Below are 19,027 nucleotides of genomic sequence, written 5' to 3' on the forward strand. Positions count from 1 at the left end.
GAGAAGCTCGCGACTGACCCTAAGCCTGGTTTCAGATTCCGCTACACAAGCCAACCAGCCAACCCCACCCCATGACGCATGCACCCGTGACGTGCCTGATGTATTCAAACCAACCAACGAGCACACAATAAACAAAACGGTAGGCATGTCATCGTTATACGAACGAGTGAAAAGTGAGCCTTTTTTGTATTGAAATTATACTTTGCATCGAAATTTTTGGAAAAATATTTTCCCAGGATCCGCTAAAGGACAAGTGTCTAATTCCAAATGCACCCGCTCAACCATACGCTCACCTGAATTTATGATTGTTTAGAATAAATCACCATTTCAACCCCTCGCAAACACAATCGATCCCTTAAAATGCATGCAGATCAAATTTCCAAATTCCAATCGCATCACAATCTGTTCTGTCGATCGTCATTCTTCATTCTCCATTTAAAGAACCTGTGATCACTTTTCTCTTATTTTTTGTGTGTGTGTTTCTTTTTATCAAAATGTGCCTTGCAGGCTGTTTAAAGAAGGTCTGTGCGCAACAAAAGGTCCTGAAAAACGGTGCGTTTCCCACGGTTTCAGCAAGGAAGAAAAACACGGAACGCATGGTCTCTCTGGCCATATATTGACAAGAAGTTTGCTGATATGATGGGTGCTTGTGCTACGCACGTACATTTGTAGTATCTGCTTCGTCGTCTCGTGATATGCGCATGCACGAAGTAAGTTCAAGAATGATTTGTATTTAAATAATAAAATCTCTCTCGCAGAGGATTCTCTCATGGAAAAAAAGAAAGGTTTCTTAAACCACCTGCTCCCAATTTTGTAGAGAGTTCCTTGTTCCTTCCCAAAATACACACAAAAAATAATAAGGAGCTAGATTTGTGTTTTGTATTTTTGGTCTTTTGTTTGTTCCTTCAAAAAAGGTATCCAACTCTCTGCACTTTGTTACTTGAAAAGTGTGGGAAATATTTCCGTTACAAGTCTGTTATAGTGTAACGTTTTTATTTATGGGTTTAAAAGGAAGAAATCATTTTCGAAGGATTCTTTAATGGGTATTCACTTTTTTTTTTTTTTGAGCTGGCTTGAGGGTTAATTGGGTGCGCATTTAAGTGTGCTTCGGTTGTTGTTGGAATTTTGTTAATATGTATTTTTTTATTCCTTGAGGGCATCAGAGTCCACTAGTTGATTCGAATTTTATGCTTGCGTGGTGAGACTTTTTTGAGATTGGGGATGTGTTTGGACTTTAGGGTTGTGTTAATCGAAAAAAAAACAAGAAAATGAAAGGACATTAAGGAAGCGATTGGTGGTGCGGACGTGGAATTTAATCACTTGAGTAATTTATTACAGTTCCAGTTGAAATTATGGTGGAATTAATTTACGGAAGGATTTATAAGGATCAATCCTTTTCTTGTGAAGTTTTAATGTCTAAAAAAGGAAACACCTGATTAGGGTTCCCACGTTAATGTGGGGATATTAAATTTTTTGTTGGGATTATAGGTTTTCAATAACCCTTTCGATCGAATTTAAATAGGGAGAGATTTATTAGGGGAAAGGTGCATAATCCTATTAGATGATTTTTTCAACTTTGATTTTTTTTTTTTTTGTTAAGAAAATTGAAACAACCCTCACCATTTTTCGGGTTTAGTTGAAATGATATAATGATCAAATTTAAAAAAAAATAAAAAAAATACTTTCCCATACCGGGAATCGAACCCGGGCCTCCCGGGTGAGAGCCGGGTATCCTAACCACTAGACAATATGGGATAACATCTTCAAGTTAAATATTTATTTTGTTTGCATGGTATCTAAAAATAGAGTAAATCTGGAGGAATGTTCTATTTATTAAAATAGTATTTATTTTTAATAAGATATTAATAGACAATACATTTCTATAAAGAACATAATCATGCCTATTACCGAAGCCGCAGATGCACTGCGGCGGGAGTGGGAGTCATTTTCACAAGATTTCGTACTACCGAACCCGCCGCCACGCTGCACAGTGGATCAGAATAGGTCGATTTGTGATATTAATTACTTCTACTAATAATAAGACATTTTTGTCACTTTATTTGGTTTTGTAACTAAAGTTAACAGACTTCTTGAATTTTATGAACTTTTTTCCATTTAAATTTTTATTTTTCTCCAGGAAATTAAGTAAGGGTACAAAATATTAATACATTTAAAAAAACCTATAATTTTGAATTATGTTTTTTTTTTTTTTTGTTTAAAAAGTGAACTTTATTTTAAGAAATAGTTTTTCAGTTTAACCTAAGAAAAAAATTGTATTGGAAGGGGGCTGTATCACCCCTCGTTCCGATGGGAGGGGCAATTTTCTGAAAATTTGACCTTAAATAAAAAAAAAAAAAAATACAAAAAATCAAGAAAAAGACATGGAATACTGTGCAATAGCTTTTTTGAAAGCTTATTTTTCATTCTTTCAAATGCTTTTTGATTAAAGTAGTTTTCGCGAAAACTTTTTGTGAAATATAATTTCAAAGTCAAAACTTTGAAAAAAATTGTCAAATTTGATGTTCAAGTTATTTATTTTTTTAATTTGCTTTGTAAGTGGGACTTTTTTTTAAAAAAACCTTATAGCCGCATCAATTTTAATTGTAAAAAAATTAATAATAAATTAAATTAAAAATATTTCAATAAAAAAAAAAGTAAAAAACAGAAGCACTAACTTTATACATATAACAAATCACCCTGTTTCACGAAACTTCTTATAATAAAATAAAAAAAAAAACTTTTAAAAAGAAAAAAAAAACATTGTTTATAAGTAATCAGTGCATGATTGTCAAAAAAGAATGATTTTGTAATTTATTTTAATAAAAACAAAAAAGCACTTTCTTTAAAACAACCGTTTTTTTGAAGTTCAAAATTTCATTAAAAATATTTTAGGCAAATATTTATAGCAAAAGTCTTTTTATGGGCTTATAGAGAAATTGCTTATCATGCTTTCTCCATTTTTAGACTTGCTAAATATTTGCCTAAACAGAAGATTTTGAGATAAAACTTTAAGATGCGTTTCAAAAAATTCATTATTTTCTCATTCAATTTTTAAATATAAGAAATTTTTTTTGCAGAAGAATAATAATTTACATACTTTTATCTATGCGAGAAATTTGTATTTTATTTTTTTCTCAAATAATATTGAGTTTAAACAAAAAAAAAAACAAAAGAAGACCTTTTTTATTACTTATTATAAACTGAATTTTTGATCTAAAACTCTCAACTTCAACCGCATGAATAAACATAAATCAAAGACTTTGAACAAAACAAATATGCTCATTTTATCAATTTTACTGTTAAGTTAAGAACTCGTGATCTTTTTTTCGCATAGCTTTAGTTTAAAAAATAACCTTTATATCACCACACTATATGGGGCTGCCCCACTGTGCGCTGGTGCAGAAGTTATAAAATGACATTTGACTATGTGTCAACAATGACATAAGTCGGTAAGAAGTTTAGTGTGTTTTCGTGGATTGATAATAAAGTTCATCCCGTTGAGTTCACGGATTGAAATTTGATTTGGTTGCTGATCGAGTAGATTCCCGGGGAGTGAATCACTGCGTCTTGGGTAATAGGCATGAATAAGAAAAAATTACCCGTTAGCAAGATAAAATTTGTATTGGCCAAATTTATTGAGATCTAACCATGCCAAAATATCTACAAAAAAAATTGCAAATACATCAATTTTACTGATTGAAAAACCGAACATTTCTTGATGGGAATAATCTGTAATTTGGTTGAAGATAAAAGAGAGAAGTTGATGGTTATTTAATAGGTACAAAATTATGTTGTGATGAATTTTTTGATGGTCAAAGTCGTTGTTATTATTATGCTTCGGGGCTCATTTTTCTGTAGGTATTTGAAATTCTAAAAAGGATATTGACAAAACTTTCTTTTAAAATGTTGTTAAAATTAGGTAGGTACATTTTACAAATAACAAACTTGTTCATCTACGCATAGCGGGAGAACTATCCATTGAAATTATTGAATCTTTTGTTGCAAGATATAATTTCGGTGTGGCTATGAAAAAAAAAACATTTTAGAACTGAATTCATTGCGGCAGACTATAAATTATCAAACAAAAAAAACCGCGAAAGGATAGATAAAAAAAAATTCATCTGTGCAATTCACAATAGCTTGAAGTGAAACCTTAAAAAATAATTTTTCTTGCAAAAAAAAATCGACAAAATCTACCTTAAATTATTTGAATAATGAACAATAACGATGACTCTAACTTATTGATTTAATTTTAATAAATTAAAAATAAAAAACACCATTTAATTTGAGTCAACTAAATAGTTGACTCAAATTAAATGGTGTTTTTTATTTTTAATTTATTAAAATTAAATCAAAAAATCTACCTTGTTTTTATTCAATCACTTTTAAATCCATTTAGAATAAATTTTATATCATCTGAAAGCTTATTATTTCACCTTTTATATGACGCTTCAATTATATTCCTAACATGCCTACAAAAAATGTAATGTAATCCAACAGTGTCGAAATTTCAAACTGAGATTACGGTACTTCCTACTTCCTACCAGGTACTTCCTGGTCATCGGCAACAGATCTCCACAGGTGTTTTGAGGTATTTTTCAAGTTTTTCAATTTAAGATTGTTGAAATTGTAGAGCACGTGCCGTTATGTGTGATATATGGAATGAAAGGTTATACCATCAGCATGCGTATTAAAGTTAAAATAAAATTATATGTGCTCTAAATCAAAAGATATAACGTGCTTAGAAAAAGAACATCTTTTCACAGTTATCTCAGGATTTTGAATATTAAATTAATTGAAATTTTGCAAAATTACAGTTTATTTAATAACCTATCTACAGTATAAATTTCATTCATCTATCTATAAAAACCAAAAAGTTATAATCAAATGATTTTTCCTGTCGCTTTTTCGTTTCATTTTGTTTCAAATCACTACAATACTAATAGGCTATTGATTATGTCATTTAGAAAGGAACTAAGACGTTCACGGGTTTTTATTGCAGGAATCGTTCAATGGTTTATAAAAGAACATAAAACCGCGGAGTGCTATTAAATGAGAGGGTGGAAACTGAAGATAGGGGTGTAAAAGCCCCCTTTTTGGTTTTTTCTATATATCTCGTAAACCGAGCAAAATTTTAGTATATTGCTCTCAAAACTTTTTGTAGATAATTGAATTTCCTATTAGAATAATGTTTTCTAAAAATTGAAAAAAAAAAATTTCCATACCAAAATAGTCGAAACAATCATAAAAAAAATATCAAAAAAATCGATTTTTTTAGTTGTACATTTTTTTTGGGTTGAGATAGACATAAACATTGCTCCAAAGAAAAAAAGAAGATTAAATTTCCTTCAAAACCCTGTACTCACTAAATTTTTTCATTGAAAATTAACCGAAGTATGGCCGTTTTAATCTATCTTTTTTTCGCATTTTTAGTTTTACTCAAATAAAACAGAAACATTTGAGGGGAAAGTACGATAACTTAAGCACCAAGAACTGATAATGATATTTTGTAGAGGGGTTAAATACAATCATTGTTTACTATGGGAGGGGGGATCTATGTCCCCCCGTTTTGGCGGAAGGGGCAATTTTCTAAAAAAAAATACTTAAAATAAAAAAAAACAACGGCAACACTCACAGTTTTGATCAAAAGCTAGAATTATAAACTTAATATTAATTTTAAAATGAAGTTATTTTAATTAATTGTTTTTGAAATAAACGAGTGATTCCAATAATGAAAGTATTTTGTCTATTTTTCAATTTTCTCAAAAAGTAGAAGGCATAGGAACATTATGATTTTCATGATTTGATAAGAAATCAATTAAGGCAATTTACTTTGTTGATCAATTTCGTATTGAAGTCCACAGTCTTTGTGAAAATTGTACTCAATGTGCTTTTTAAACTTTTTTTTCACAAGTTTTGACTTTGGAATCGGGTATTTCGAACACAATTGATTGAAATAACTTCATTTTAAAATTAATATTAAGTTTATATTTGTAGCTTTTGAAAAAAGTTTCAATCAAAACTGTAAGTGTTGCCGTTGTTTTTTAATAATTTTTTTGTATTTTAAGTATTTTTTTTAGAAAATTGCGCCTCCCGCCAAAACGGGGGACATAGACCCCCCTCCCATAGTACCTAAACAATGATTGTATTTAACCCCTCCACAAAATCTCATTATCAGTTCTTGGTGCTTAAGTTATCGTACTTTCCCCTCAAATGATTCTGTTTTACTTGAGTAAAACTAGAAATGCGAAAAAAAGATAGATTAAAATGGCCATACTTCGGTTAGTTTTCAATAAAAAAATTTAGTGAGTACAGCATTTTGAAGGAAATTTAATCTTCTTATTTTCCTTGGTGCAATGTTTATGTCTATCTCAACCCACAAAAAATGTACAGCTAAAAAAGCAAAAAAACTCAAAAAATTGATTTTTTTGATATTTTTTTTATGATTGTTTCGACTATTTTGGTATGGAAAATTTTTTTTTCAATTTTTAAAAAACATTATTCCAATAGGAAATTTAATTCTCTACAAAAATATATCAAAATTTTGCTTGGTTTACGAGATATATTGAAAAAAAAAACAAAAAAGGGGGCTTTTGCAACCCTATCTTCAGTTTCCACCCTCTCATTTAATAGCACTCCGCGGTTTTATCTTCTCTTATAACCCATTCAACGATTCCTGCAATAAAAACCCGTGAACGTCTTAGTTCCTTATTGCCATGTTTTTTTCGACATAATCAATAGCCTCAAATGAAATCTCCAAAAAAAATAATGTTTTTTGCTTTAGTCTTCAAAATCTAGGAATACAAGTTTTATTTTTCTTGTTTACGATAATTTTTATGCGATTTAATCGCGAGATTCACTACTTGAACATATTATGAACATATTTGTTTTGGACATAATACCTAATAATTTGTTTTTTTTTTTTAATGGAAATAGTAGTTTTATTCATTTTTATATATGTATAAGCTTTTTCGTCACTTATTTGATCTTCATACATTAATACTATTCATAGTTATAGGTAACTATTGTTATGAAACTCAACAATTATTTATTTGACTATTCATTGACTGGACTCATAAAATTTGTCTGATATGCATAAAAAATAGTAAATGCTTTTACTTGAAAAATTGTTAAGTATGTACTTTTTTATTCACATTTTGTGCATATCAAACCTGGTTTATACAATAATTAATTTCCTTTCCTAAGTATTTACTATTTTTTATGCTATTATCTTAAGCAACAAAAATAAATTTTTATTATAAAGCCTTTGAAGACTAAAGCAAAAAACTATATTTTTTTAAAGATTTTTCTTAGTACACGTTTTTCCCTAGTGTCACAAAACGTATGCTTTTTTTTTTGGTAAACACGTGGCTAATATGTTTATTACATTGTACTTTTAAAGAATAAATTAGTAATACACTATGTTTATTACATATTTTTCGAAAAAAATTGACATCGAAGTAAAAACTAATAAATTAGATAAATTCTTTATTTTATGAACAAGTATAAACATTTTTTTTTTTTTTTTCTAAATTAAGACATGTCAATCCTGCTGTGTCTGTCTGAGCAACTTAAGCAGTCAAAAAAGATAGCAACATTTTTTAAAGAATAACATTTTTCCTTAAAATCAAAAATTTAGCAAAGTTTCTACCATTAGTATTGAAAAAAAATAACATGAGTAAAGGTAATTCATACCCATAGTTAGCGTTTTCTTCAATCGTCGGTTGCTAAGTGGTTCAGCGTTATGATAAATAAAAATTCTAAATCGGTGTTGTAAGAAGTTAGAACTTTATAGATACATAAAGAAATTGACTCAAATTGATTTAGGTATAATTTTTTCTATGACCAAATTTTAATGACTAAAACCCTTAAATAAAAATTAATTTAAAGACAAAACAAACTTTTTTTAAAATACAAATAATATTTTTTATTAGGTGAGCAATATTGTATAAACTGCTTTTCTCTCTCTGTAAGAAATCTTTAGGAAAATCGGTTGTGTAATTTCAATTTCACAGGCTTTAAATAATATATTAGTACCTAGGTATTTTATGATAGCCTTCAAAACAGTGTTTTTTGCAAATTATAAAACTAAATTTTCTCATCTCAATAATTACCTACCTAGTATTGTTACCTAAAAACTTAGATGTGACATGAAAAATCATATTTTCCTTTTATAGCGAAGTGTTTACATAACCAGTAAGAGTACCTAAGTATTATTCTACTTTAAATGTTCTTGAGATTAGTTAGGTAGGTACATGGCTATATAGACAAAACCACACAAATCAAGTTTCCCTCCAATATATAAAAAGTGACCAAAGGTACCCATAAAAACAATGACAAATAAAAAAAATCTACTAATCTTAGGTAAACCTTCCTATCTTTAGTTGAACATTGTATACAATGTACATCTATTTCTTATAATAGAATCCTATAGGTTCTCATTTATATAGTTTTTACCCCCTCGTCGCTGCCGGATTACGCTGGTGACTATATTTTTAATGGCACATAGAGAAGATTACTAACCCTATACGATACCAGCACATAATAACCAACAAACCTGACAAAAGTAGGCATATATAAAAAGGGACAGGCGGGAACAATAACGAAGACCCTAAAAAACACGATGAAAATATACGAAAAAGAAACAAAAACTAAAAACTGACTTTTATCGTCTTTTCTAGCAATTTCCCGTTTTTCCACAATCATATCTCTTTCCCTTTATAGGGAATTAAATCGAAAGTCATCGTTGGTCGTTCGGATCGCCTTCGTCATCGTCATCATCATAAAACCAAACCCAACTCGTCGTCGTAATGTTATTTTGATTCCCTTTTTTAACGCACTCACGCATACCTACACCGCGCCACCATCCTCACCATTCCCCTCCCTTTGTTTTGTATAGACCTTTTAAATGACGATCTGACGATGACGACGGACCCAACCAAATGTACATAAAATGAGTATCTTTTATTTTTCAAATCACTGTGTACTTTTTTTTTTTTTCTTACTGATCGAAATAGTTGTTGGGATTCTTAAGAACCACATCACAACGACTCGCGCTATAAAAGACGCGGATCAAATCGATGTTAAGTCAGTTTAACTCACAACAGCACTGGTAATGGACACCACACAGTTCCACACCAACAAGCCAGCGCTGGTGGTAATCATAATCAGCAGGATAACTTCAAGTATCCTGGATCTCCTGGGCAGAGACTAAAAGCCACACGGCGGGAATGGACAAGTGCAATGCAATATCATCGTTATAGAAATAATTTTTTGCTAAGCAAAATTTATTTTATATTATCTTCAAGTGCAATTAAGTGATAGCAGATAAAAATGTCCTTGGATAAGGACTTTAAACTAAAGGACACCATCACTCTGGAAAAATCAGACAAGATTCCTAAAGTCTGACTGAGAGATAGACCCTCAAAAAAGGGACTCAGGGAAAAGGACGAAACTCTATCTCTAAATGGAATGAAGGAAAAAGGACGACGACCGACTACGGCGACCTCGACGACGCGTCACCAAATCAATTAGAAACTAATTGGCCTGATCGATAGATCGTGTCGTTTCGTTTCCATCATTTTTGTGTGGTGCCAAGAATAATCAGCGTGATCCAGGATGACGACTGATTCCAAGGAGCGATAAAGCAGTTTTTGGATGCGGAAATTTTCATGCTGACAGACAGGACTTTCACTATCTCGTCTCTGTCTCGTTTGCATATATATTTCCTCTCTGTGCAATATTAGAGATTAAGTTATAGATAAAAGTGTAAATTTTTTTTTCGAAAAAACGACTAAATCCAAGTCTTCCATTATTCGTATAAGAAAAAAAAAAACAACAAGTGCAATATAATTTGAGAAATTTTGTATATTTTCTATAAAAATTGTTGTGTAGGTAGATAGTTTTAATTTTATATTAAGTTTTTTTTTTCAATTTTTGTTAAATAAATAAAACGTTCGTCCCAGAACGAACAACAAAAAAAAATGTCATATTTTCTTATTTTGAGGGCGATAAGACCTATCTTAAATTTTTTTCTTTCAGAAAAATTTTCCCACCAAACGTTTGTTTGATTTTCTTTATCTTGGCTGAGTAAATAGATTTTTGATGGCATTTTTTTATATTTTCTTCATTTCTTTGTTTGTTCTGTACTGTTGATATGACTTATTTCGACATTTTAATGATAAAGTTACACTCTCTGTGAAGTGTCAATCAAAAAAATATTCTTTTTCAGGTCAGAAATACGTTGTTTGTATTGAAGCAAGTGTATTTTATTGAACAGTTTGGACTTGGGGCACTATTACAATTAGTAGGTAGTTTTTTGTTGTTACAAAAATAAAACAGTAGGATCCAATTTATGTTCCTACTTTGTCCAAACATTTACAGTTCGGTTAAACAGTTGAAATTTTGTCTTTAAAATCAAATAATTTTAAACACTTACTTCATATTATTAATGTTTAGCGATTTTTTTTTAGAAATTTATGAAACAATGAACTCGTTTTTGGAATTGAAATGTTTTTTTTTAATTCTTTAATACAACTGTCTACAAATAGACCAGGGTCGATAATTTTTGAACCCAAAAAAATTATAGTAGGATGAAACCCATTGGAAAAGGAGGTGAATATGATAAAAATCAAAGGAAAAATAAATTACGGGCGAGCCGAGTTCGGGCCGAGTTAGGCCAAAATTGTTAATAATGATAAATTTTTTCGAATTTTTCATTTTTTGCATTTTCCGAGAATACGTACTATGGTATACTAATGTAAATTTATGTTTACACCATCAGAAAGTAGAGATTTTAAAGAACAAATTACCTACCGATTTTTTGAAAAAAAAAACTGATATTTTGACACGTGAATTTTCGATTGAAAATTAGGGTGTTTTTTTTATATTAAGTCAAAATAAGGTTAAAAAATTGATATTTTAAATCAAATAAATTACTGTGTATTTGAGACATAGGTAATAAGGTAGGTTTTCACCAAATTTCGTAGAAAAAAAACATCTTTTTGAAAAAGATAAAAATAAAAAACCAAAAACTGGTTTTTTTTAATTTTTCATATAAATTTTGAGGTTATGTGAAAAAGTTGTTAAAACGTAAGTTGTAGATCTTTTTATTACCTACAATTTTGCCATACAACTTTTTTCCATAGAACTTGTAGTCTAGAGTAGATAGATATACCATTTTTTTACCATTAAAAACTCAACCCACCCACTTCCCGAACTCGGCTCGCCCGTAATTTATCTTTCCTTTAATTTTTATCATATTCACCTCCTTTTCAAATGGGTTTCATCCTACTATGATTTTTTCTTACTTTTTAATGTTTTTGAAGGTTTCGGCACTGGTCTAAAAATTAAATGCTCCACTGTATCAGAGCTATAAAATATATGTCGAGTAAGAAAGTCGAAAAAATTGGCAATCTTAATTAGGTTTTCTTTTATTGCAGTTTTAAAACAATGTTTCAGTCCAAATAGCTCACCAAAAAAATTAAATTCCCGCCAGGCTGAAAATTCGCATTTTCCATTAAAAATTAAATTTCCATGATATAAGCAAAAAAAAACAGATATTCATGGTATTTCCTAAACTGATATGATATTCTTTAAAGAAGAGATTATATTTTTTCGTATACTTACGAGCAATAGTAATTTAGAATATACAACATAAACATATACATAGTTTTGAATTCAACCCCTATTTAAATTTCGCAGATCGAGTTTTCAAAATATTCCAATTTGCTGTTTTATTTTCAAAATTCTTCAGACAACTTTAAAAAAAAAACGTTTATAACAACTACATTATACCGCCCTTTACTTATTTTGAAATGCATTATTTTCAAAACGAAAGCTGTTACTGTATTTTCAGATTTGTTATTTACAAAAAAACTTTATTAAATAGATAATCAAATATTTTTATAATGGCGAAACATTTTGAAATTATTTAGGAATTTAAGGTAGGTAAAATTGTTTAAAAAAACACGCATTCTACTTCAGATACTCAAAACCATTGAATAAACACAATTCTTATAATTCTATGCTCAAAACTCCATTACTATGTATTGATTTTTGAGTTTTTCGTAGATGATTTAGGTAAGTCATTTTCGATGACATTTCTTTACAAAATTTTAAAATTTTAATTTTTGAAAAACGGAGATGATATTTTTATATTTGGTTTTCAAGTGTTGATAATATTATTTCTTTTTTAAATGGCATACCAATTTTTTTTTTTTTTTTGAATAATATTAAAAAAAAAATTTCCTTAAATAATCCAATTTTTTGATAAAGAGTTTAAAAATAAGAGCAAATTGGTTAGATCAAAAAGCGTCAAGCGCTTTGTTCAAACCTTTTAAAAATATAAACGCAGAAAAAATGCGCTCAGTTTTATTTAAAAAAAAAAAAAAACAGTGTCTTACGTTTTCTTAAGATATTTTTTCATAAGTACTCAAATTTTATATTTTTTTAAGCTCAAATTCAAAACCCAATTTAAAATGGCATTCAATCGTTAGTGAATATTTTTGCATATTTTACTATAAATGCATATTTTGTATTTATTTTTCAATTTTGGCATATTCTAAAATTTTAAAAATAAAACTATGTTTTTCAAAAATTGCATAAAATAACAAAATCACACGCTTAAAATTTTTGACCAAAAGTAAATTGGAAAAAAGTCAAAAACGTAAGCAAATACTGAGCAAAACTGACAAACCAACGTTGTACAAACTCATACAAAAATTAACTCCAATGATAAATTGGATTAATAACGAAGAAAAAAATAACAAAAATAATAAAAAAAATTATTAACTTATAAATTGAATAAATTGGATTATTTCAAAAAGCAAACCTCAATAATTCCAAAAAGTTTAAACTTTGAACTCGGAAATGGTTTTTGTATGTGAATCGTAAAGTATTTTTATAAATTTGAAGAAATTTCGATATTTTATAAAATTATTTAATTTTTATTTTTCGTTCTTTAGTGAATGAAAATCCTATCCCTAGCTACCTATAAGGTATCAATATGCATCATTTTGTGGGACCTATATTTTTCGAATTTAGGAAAATCAATATAATGTATGTACCTACCTTCTTACATCATTTATTTTGCATGATTGCTTTTATTTTAATAAATAAATTAATAATAATAACGAAATAGCTAGTTTTGACTAAAATACAAATTAATTAAAATATCTAGTCGTTTACCACTAATCTAATTTAGCATTTACCTTAAGTTGCAACTTTTTCATTCAATTTCAACACTCCCATATTGTCTAGTGGTTAGGATACCCGGCTCTCACCCGGGAGGCCCGGGTTCGATTCCCGGTATGGGAAATATCTTTTTGTTATTATTATTAAAATAATAATTTTTTTTACTACCCAACGTACTAACTTAATCGCACTTACAGTTCAAGACAAAACTTAAAATAAAAAAAAAATCATTCACTATGAAATTAAAAAAAAAATCATAATTCAACAAAAATATATCGACATTTCTTTAATTATGAAGAAACAACAACAATTTTTTTCCAGCAGTTCCAATCAGATTACTGCAAAAATATTTTATTTTCATTATAATCCAAACTACAAAACACATTACAGTAGTCATTTAGCAAATACAAGAACCTACAATATTTATACCAATTAATTTAAAAATTTCCAAATGCCATCTGCTGGTTAATACTTGAACTATCACTTATTATACCCATTCAGAGTTACCATAGTATATGTATCTGTTTTAAATTAAAAAAAAAAAAAAACAAAAAAATTTCAACGAACATATTGTTCTTACTACCACGAAATTCACGTTTTGCATATTAAATCACGATACATTAACGGCCATATTCAATAGTTTAAAAAATACATCTGAATGTAAAATTGTCAAATGTCAAAAATTAATTCCAAATCCAAAATATTTATCCCGATTTTAACTATGAAAATAGTTAAAAATTGTTAAAAATAACATTTTTTTTCTCTGTGTGATAGTGAATATCATGGATTTGGATTTATTTTTGACATTTCAATTTCTTTACATCCAGATGCATTTTTTAAACTAGTGAATAGTATGGCCGTAAGCCATTGAAAAGGTAAATTAAAGTGAACGATTTACTGACAATATTACATTCGTTTTCCAAAATTTCTAGACTATACAATTATTATATCATGAGGCATATGGGCATCGAAATACCTTAAAAAAAAAATGTAATTTTATACACAAAAGAACAATAACTTATTCAAAATCGCAACTTAGTTTTCCCGATCACTTACAATTGAAATTACTTAAGACTCCAGACTTATTGCCTAAGATAGAGCATATTAAATAAGCTATTAAAAATTAGGTCACTGTGGTGTATGTACCTATGTGTAATTTTTTTTTTTTATTTTGTTGATTTCACTGTGCAAGTCGAAATTCTTGACAGGTGCGCGAATAACTGTTTCGCCCTATTTCGGACCCGAGAAATCGAATGGCATCATTAGTACGACTTCGAACAAAATTTTTTTTGAAAGTTTTTGAAGTTATACTTCTTATGGGAGGATGGGTATGAAAATTTACTTTTTGACAAGAATGTCAAAGGGATTATGACGCGATCACCCTGGGTAGCAGGGCTGTCGTTTCACCTTTAGAGTACGCAGTACTTTAGTATTTAAAAATGCAGTACGCCGCAGTACGGCAAACATAAAACACACAACACGTAGCAAGTTACATGTTTCATGTGGCAAGTTGCATGTGGCAAGTTGTATGTGGCAAGTTGCATGTGGCAAGTTGCATGTGGCAAGTTGTATGTGGCAAGTTGCGTGTGGCAAGTTGCATGTGGCAAATTGCGTGTGGCAAGTTGCATGTGGCAAGTTACATGTGGCAAGTTGCCAGGGTTGCAAAAAGCTAACATTTCAGCTCAGCTCAAATTTGAGCTAGGTACCATAGCTTAGCTCATTTGAGCTGAGCTGAAAGTGAGCTGAGCTGAAAGTGAGCGCCCCAACTTCCAACGCCTATATCTCGGAATTTTGAAAAAAATGAAAAAAAATTTTTTGATGCCAAAAGGTAGCGGGGACTCTAACCTACATTTGGGTACAACTTCCATCCCTGTAGGTACACGCGTTCTCAAACCAGGAGAACTTAAAGGTAAAAAAAAAGTTAAGCCCGATTCTGAAAAAATAGGCATGATGTCTCGGTTTAACATGCAAGGCGATTTTTTAAAAATCTGACAATGTGCAAAGCGTAGGCCCATGACACAAGCTATCATTTGGCATCACTCCCAAAAATTGCTCTCAAGCGGCTTAGCTTCCAGGAGCGTTCAAAGATTCGGGGATTTTTCGAAAAAAAAATTTACCCCAACTTTCAAACACGATTTTCTCGAAATTTTGAATAAAATCGAAAAACCGGATTATACCACTTTCGGGTAGCTGAGAATATAAGCTTTCATATGGCACCACTCCCCTGTCTCTAGATCAAAGCCTTCCAACGCCTATATCGCGGAATTTTAAAGAAAATGAAAATAAAATTTTTGATGCCAAAAGGTAGCGGGGACTCTAACCTACATTTGGGTACAACTTCCATCCCTGTAGGTACACGCGTTCTCAAACCAGGAGAACTTAAAGGTAAAAAAAAAGTTAAGCCCGATTCTGAAAAAATAGGCATGATGTCTCGGTTTAACATGCAAGGCGATTTTTTAAAAATCTGACAATGTGCAAAGCGTAGGCCCATGACACAAGCTATCATTTGGCATCACTCCCAAAAATTGCTCTCAAGCGGCTTAGCTTCCAGGAGCGTTCAAAGATTCGGGGATTTTTCGAAAAAAAAATTTACCCCAACTTTCAAACGCGATTTTCTCGGAATTTTGAAAAAAGTCGTAAAACCGGATTGTACCTGATTTTTTTTATGATTAAAAAAGAAATATTTTAATAAAAAAATAGAAATATATTTACTATTAACCCTAGAAAGATAATCTACGTCTGTAAAACGTATGGCGTGTAAAGAACTGTTTTATCTAATTCAATTCAAATTTCTGGGTTTTTGTTAAATTGATTTGATTTATTATATCACTTCTTTAAAATAATCTAAGTAATGAGTTAAATAAATATGACAAAAAGTGTTAACATAAGACCAAAAATCTTTTTTAGAATCATACGTCTCTGAGACGTATATTATGATTATCTTTCTAGGGTTAAAAAAACCAAGAGAAAGATCACGAAAAATTATCTGTTTTATTTATAAAAATATCCATGTGTTAAAATAATTCCATTAATAACTAGAACCAAACATCTTGTAGACCAGGGTCGATAATTTTTGAAACCAAAAAAAATCATAGTAGAATGAAACCCATTGGAAAAGGAGGGGAATATAATAAGAATGAAAGGAAAAATAAATTACGGGCGAGCCGAGTTCGGGAAGTGGGTGGGTTGAGTTTTTAGTGGTAAAAAATGGTATATCTCGATTTCCGGCAAAACTACAAATCCTATAAAAAAAAGTTGTATGGCAAAGTTGTAGATAATAAAAAGATCTACAACTTTTTTTCAACAATTTTTTCACATAACCTCAAAATTTATGTGAAAAATTCAAAAAACCGAGTTTTTGGTTTTTTATTTTTATCTTTTTTAAAAACAAAAATTTTTCTACGAAATTTGGTGAAAACTTACCTTATTATGTCCCAAATACACTGTAATTTATTTGATTTAAAATATTAATTTGTTCACCTTATTTTGACTTAATACCAAAAAAACACCCTAATTTTCAATCGAAAATTCACGTGTCAAAATATCAGCTTTTTTCAAAAAGTCGGTAGGCATTTCGTTTGTTAAAATGTCTATTTTTTGATGGTGTAAAAAAAATTGTACATTAGTATACTATAGAACATGTTCTAGTAAAATTCAAAAAATGAAAAAAGCTTGAATTCGAAAAAAAATTTTTATCATTGTTTACAATTTTGGCCTATTTATTCAAATTTACACTTTAATAACTCAAAAAACGTAAGATTAATCAATGTTACATGATATCTTACGTTTTTTGAGTAATTAAAGTGTAAATTTGAATAAATAGGCCAAAATTGTAAACAATGATAAAATTTTTTTTTCGAATTCAAGCTTTTTTCATTTTTTGAATTTTACTAGAACATGTTCTATAGTATACTAATGTACAATTTTTTTTACACCATCAGAAAATAGACATTTTAACAAACGAAATGCCCACCGACTTTTTGAAAAAAGCTGATATTTTGACACGTGAATTTTCGATTGAAAATTAGGGTGTTTTTTTGGTATTAAGTCAAAATAAGGTGAACAAATTAATATTTTAAATCAAATAAATTACAGTGTATTTGGGACATAATAAGGTAAGTTTTCACCAAATTTCGTAGAAAAATTTTTGTTTTTAAAAAAGATAAAAATAAAAAACGAAAAACTCGGTTTTTTGAATTTTTCACATAAATTTTGAGGTTATGTGAAAAAATTGTTGAAAAAAAGTTGTAGATCTTTTTATTATCTACAACTTTGCCATACAACTTTTTTTTATAGGATTTGTAGTTTTGCCGGAAATCGAGATATACCATTTTTTACCACTAAAAACTCAACCCACCCACTTCCCGAACTCGGCTCGCCCGTAATTTATTTTTCCTTTCATTCTTATTATATTCCCCTCCTTTTCCAATGGGTTTCATCCTACTATGATTTTTTTTTACTTTTTAATGTTTTTGAAGGCATCGGCACTGGTCTATTGAGCTATGGTGTTTTATAAAAGTTTAAAATATCTTCATATTTCATTATACTTTCCAAATAAAAATCAATGTATCCTCTCACCCATCACAGCTCAGCTCAGCTCACTTTACTTTAGCTCACCCAACAGCTCAGCTCAACCATCAGCTCAGCTGACTTTCAGCTCAGCTCAAATGAGCTGAGCTATGGTACATAGCTCAAAAGTCAGCTAGCTCAAAATTTGAGCTGAGCTGTGAGCTGAGCTCAGCTCACTTTTGAGCTAAGTAGCAACTCTGCAAGTTCCATATTGCTACTACTAGTGCTGAAGCACACACAATTCTCATAAAATAACCATATCGCACATTTTATGCTCAATTCATTTAGTTTCGTTAAGCGTATACCGTACGTTCTGAACCGCACAACATGAGTAAATTTCACAGAATAAATTGAAAACTACATGGACGCAAGGAAGATGAAAGAATTAATTTATTGTTCACTTGATAAAAATGTAAAAAAACGATGTGTGGATTAATTAATTTAATAATAGAAATTAAAAATATCAAATGAAATTCATTTACATATACTGAATGAGAAGTATAACTTCAGTCGCGTGTACATGTGTACACACACTCTTTTTTTCAATTATTTTGAGAGTTTCCCACGGTTTTTAGTCAGTTTTCAGCAAAAAACAATATTTATATTGCTTATATATTCTACCAGTAGAAAGACATTATAAACAATTTTGAACAATTTATTTGAATGTTTAGTGATTTTTTTTTTGAAAAAATAAAAAAAAAATCGATATTTTTTACATTGTTCTCTTTTTCACAAATACATTGCATGTTTTAAATTAAAAATTAATTTTACTGTTAATTTAGTGCTGGTTAAACTTCGACAAGTTATCGATAGCATCGATAACAAAAAAATATCGAGTATATCGATACTTCACAAAACTATCGATGCTTTCAATACTTCCAAATTATTTAACCACAAGGCTACCGATATTATCGATACTTTTAAAACTATCGATACAATCGATAATGAAAACTATCGATATCTACCAAACACTATGTTAATTCGTTGTTTACATCCAATGTCAAACGAAAACTAAACTTCTAATTCAAATTGTGTTTAATTAATTTCAAAGCTATTTTTTTTTTTTTTATGAGAAACTGTACGAGTGGTTTTAATACATTTGCTGTGGCAAATTTACACACATGTCAAGTAGAAAGAAAATATCTCCTGATATTGTGATGATATATACAGCAACAAACAGCAAAAAAAAAACGATAAACAATGTAAAAAATTTCGATTTTTTTTTAATTTTTTTGCAGAGTAAAACAAACTAAATAAGGCGCTA

The 19,027-nt window shown here is 29.6% G+C and overlaps 2 non-coding genes across 2 annotated transcripts; one reads left to right on the forward strand and one right to left on the reverse strand.

The window, feature by feature from the left end:
- Window positions 1-1,683: 1,683 nt before the first annotated feature.
- On the reverse strand, window positions 1,684-1,755 carry Trnae-cuc (transfer RNA glutamic acid (anticodon CUC)). Its single transcript has one exon. It is a non-coding gene; the product is annotated as a tRNA-Glu (tRNA).
- An 11,490-nt stretch (window positions 1,756-13,245) lies between these two features.
- On the forward strand, window positions 13,246-13,317 carry Trnae-cuc (transfer RNA glutamic acid (anticodon CUC)). The gene has a single exon. It is a non-coding gene; the product is annotated as a tRNA-Glu (tRNA).
- Window positions 13,318-19,027: the final 5,710 nt, after the last annotated feature.

Source organism: Episyrphus balteatus, chromosome 4 (assembly GCF_945859705.1).
Source record: "Episyrphus balteatus chromosome 4, idEpiBalt1.1, whole genome shotgun sequence".
NCBI classification, from domain to species: Eukaryota; Metazoa; Arthropoda; class Insecta; order Diptera; family Syrphidae; genus Episyrphus; species Episyrphus balteatus.